This window comes from Buteo buteo, chromosome 12, assembly GCF_964188355.1.
Source record: "Buteo buteo chromosome 12, bButBut1.hap1.1, whole genome shotgun sequence".
NCBI classification, from domain to species: domain Eukaryota; kingdom Metazoa; phylum Chordata; class Aves; order Accipitriformes; family Accipitridae; genus Buteo; species Buteo buteo.
The window spans coordinates 43,050,054-43,054,417 of NC_134182.1; positions in this window are offsets into that span (position 1 = coordinate 43,050,054).

Genomic DNA, 4,364 nt, shown 5'->3' on the forward strand with positions numbered 1-4,364 from the left:
CCCAGAAAATGGGTGGTTGGTTTTTTGTTTTGTTTTGGTTTTTTTTCTCTCTTTTATTTGTCACTGACTAGGAGCAGCAATCGTGGCAAAGGGGAGCTGAGAAGTACAACACCACACTCAGGAAAATGGTATGAAAAGTACAAAAATAAGGAAGCCTATGTATAATATAATTGCAGTCAATTACTAAAAATAAATATTGTAATCACAAAATAACAACATCAGGTGAATCTACAGTCACTCATTTCTGCTAGCAGCTGAACAGTCTTTGGCTTTATTTAACTCCCCCTGCCCCACACGGAGCCAATGCCCACATTAAGATGCATTTTCTTTGCTTCAGGCCAGAAAGACTCCAGACTTGTCAGGGATGTCACAAGGCAAATAATTTGACTCTTTCTCATTCCAAGTTACCTTGTGACCAGGAATTGCCTCTTTGGCCTTCAATGACCACTTTTCTACCAGAGCAAGCAAAATGATCTGTCAAAAGAAGGTATTTTCCTCTCTTTATCTGCTGGAGGGGAGGAGATTATGGTGAGGTAGGGGACCAAGGCTCCCCCCATTCCAGTTTATTTTGCTGCTGTCCTGTGCCTCGCCACCTATTGCATGGGGATTTGTGGGTTTTGTCACTGTTTTACACCTGTCCCCACTCCCCTCCCACGCACTGGACCTTTTCACCCTCTTATCTCTGTCAGATAGCCTGGACACATTTGAATTGCCTGATAAAAAACTGCAGCACAGAAGCACCAAGTTATCTCAGGTCAAACTACCTCTGAGCTGCTTCCAGGCCAGAGATCTGTGCGTCTCGGGTATTCCTCAGACTGGGTGACTGAATATGATGATGTTCCCTACACAACCTTTGCCTCTAAGAAAGGAAGAGGCAAATTCCTGTTGCAAGGCTTAGTAATTTGCTGCTTATTAGATATATTTAAAAAAAAAAACAAACAGTAACAATAAAATCCTGTCCAAAGTACCAATGAGGAGAGAATTGCCAGAGAGGAAAGGTCAGTGTCTCCAGTGTAGCAGACCTGTTCTCCTGCTGCCAGCGTGGCCAGAGAATGTGCCAGCACAACAGCAGGAGTGCAAAGAAAATGCATCCTAATGGGAACAACCAAGCGAAACAAAAGCCATCCTAAATCCACAAAGCAGCGTTTCTTACTGCAGGAAAGAGACAGACTGGGCAAGTCAAGTTGATCAGTCTGTCCATCTCTCCCTACATATAATAGATTTGATCTTCCCTTCATATCAATAGTTACGATTCAATCTTCCCTTCTTCATTTTAAACACATTCACATAACATCCCACGGCAACATTTTGGTGTGAGGTTACAGTCCCACTGAAGTTACAATCAGACTGTACAGCAAACATCTCTGGTGCTCATCCCCTTTGAGACAAAAAGGAGCACAAACTTCTCAAAGTGTTTAATAAAAACCTTTCTTACAGCCAAGGGTATATCTGCAATCACAGGTTAACACGGGTGTTTTGTAACGCTTCAAGTATCACTTTTTAACTGGGAACATTTCAACACTGCTTTATTCTGAGTCAAAGCAAAGGGGAAGCAAAAGCTTTCAAGCTTTACAGGAGCCTCGTGGATATCCAGGTGGGTATCCATCCAAAAATCCTCCCTGACCTCACAGAAAGTTTAGATCCATATCCTCGAGCTTCAGCACGTGGCTCCCTTGCTTTGTCAGCCCCACGGTGCTGCTGCTACCGCTACCCCCCAGACCAGATACTGCAGGACAGACCAAAAGCAGCTGTAGCTCCAGGTAACTTGTACTGTCTTTACTTCCTCTGTTCCAGGAGAAAAGAAAGTGCTCAGCAATTCACCACCATCATGTGAGCTTGGGGCTAATCCTTCCTGCCGCTGTAAATCACAGCCCGTCCTTTGCTGCAAAGAAAGGCAAGGCGAGCAAGGTTGCCCTGCTCCGCCTGTCCTTGCTAACCAGGTACTTAACTACCCACGTTTTCTTCTCACCCTTTTAGTCACCCACTCCACAATTTGCTGAACTGGAGCCTGAATCAGCTACAAAACCAGGGCTGCCCCATAGTCCCTATCTTTCCTACTCTCCCACCAAAACTACAGTTGTATACAACTTAGCTCACTAACCGATGAAAACACTACCTATTTCAAAAGGGGTACAGCTAGATAAAAGTTAAAAAACACAGCCACTAATGCAACCTTCTGCACGGTGCAGCAGGTAAAAACATTTCTGTTTCAATTTTTCAGTAAGCAAAATGCTGGTCTTCTCAGGAAAGAATCACACACAACTGCTTGGTACCATATTAGAGGATTTCTGTATAATCTTTCAAAAATTTATTCAACATCATCTAAAACTTCCACTAAACTTGGTTTCTTACATCATTTCTATACACAGTCAGATTTTATTTGTTATAATTGTCTTGAGGCTTATAAAAAAATAAGCATTTAAAATGCCCAAAGAGTAATTTTGCTTTAAAATTGTGCTACTGAACTTGACCCCCAACATAGAAGAGATACTTTTGGTAACGAGGTTATCCCAAGCAGTATAAAAATATACATAAAAATAGACAAAAACTCTATCCTCCAAACTGAAGGTCTGTTTGTGGGAATTACTATTATTTTTTGTACATCACTGGAATTTCATTATCTTCTGCTAAATATTTACAGAAACATACCCACCCCCATCTGTATGCCTCTGCCCACTCAGGCAGAAACTGCAGCATTTAGTTCATCTGCAGGCTTTTCTGTTGGCAAAAATTAATCGCTGCTTTTCACCATGGCACACAAAGTGATGCTACGGGCACGTTCGTCCCCGGGAACGTTCGCCGACAGCCCTGAGGATGCCAAATGGAAATGAGGTGACACCAATTATTGCCGCTAACTTCATCGAGCGAGTTGAGATTGCCTTTGCCAGTGCCTCGCCGCAAGCCCATGCGCGCCGTCAGCACTCGGGCCGAGTGTTTGTTGGACCGGGACAGTGGCGTGAGGGATACGGGCTCAGACAGGGGTCCCTGCAGGGCCCTGGGTTATTTCACCACAGGCTGCAATAGGAAGTGATGTGACCTTCCAGAGCAAAGCAGGCTGGGGAGGGTAGGGGGACAAAATAAAACCTCTCCTTGGGTTAAAACCAGCCTAATCCTCAAAGCTTCACTGCAGGGCCCCACTGCTCCTGTGCATCGCATCCCTGGCTTTCTGATTTCCCTTTTGTTCTGGTGATAAATTCAGAATGCCCAAACCTCTTGTACAACTGTCCTCAGGAATTTGGGTTTCTTTCTCCAGTCTACCCCAAGAAAATTTTAAATTAAAAAAATAACACAAGAAAAAAAGAAAATAAGTACTCTGTAGCATTCTTAAATGACATTAAAAGGTGAAGTCAATTCTAAGCAATATAACCCCCCCAGACTATGTACATAAAAAGACTTAAGATCTCTTGAAACATAAATATACAGTGTATAAATCCAGGTGTCACCTAAAAGGCTGAAGACGCAGAACTATTTCACAGACAAAAAGCAAACCAAACTCACCGCGCCAAGTGTAGACACACGGCCACGACATTTGAGTGTGTGTGTATTTGCAGGGAAGACACCGACCCATCTTGGTGGTGGTTCCTTGTATCTGCACACGGACCAGGGAAGGGTGCTAGTGGTTTCCAGGGAACGTAACACAACCGTACATACATGCCACATTCCTACACTCTATTTAGGGTGCGGGTGAGAGGTCAGGAAATGGGATTAGACCCTGAGTCCCCAATTATTTCCAGGCACGTGCTCTGCTGGAGCAGTTAAAGGAGCACCTCTAACTTGGATCCAGCAGGTTCTTTAATATTGCTCACCAACAGAGATACTTGGTATCTCTCAGTGCAGACCCAGAACACACCGGCTGAAATTCTGCACCCTGTGCTTTAAGAGTTACCATGACTTTCATGGAAATAATACAGCCTTGATCAGGGTAAAAGACTAATGGAGGTCTTTAGCCCAATCTTAAAGAGGTTTGCTTTCTACAGCACGGACACACTACGACTCTGACATACATAAATAGGTACTAGTTACTGTAAAGTGACAATGCAGTGTCTTAATTGTTCTAGCATTATCCTTTCTGCTGTTAGGGAAGATATGAGAGCGGTTAGGAGATGTGGGGAGGAGAGCTGGTGTTTGACGGAGGCTGCAAGTGGAACAGGTCCAGCTCTAACTGGAAATATAGGTAGACAGCCAAAAGACACTTTTAGCTTTACTTGATACGCAGTTTTATGGCATGCAATAAAACTCCTAAGACAACACTTGATACAAAGCACACAGCATCTCCAGTCCCACTGGTGGTATCTCAAGAGAACAAGTAAAGCTAAGAGTCTGCTTGCGAGGGGAGGCCACGTGTGTGTGTGTGTGTGTGTGTA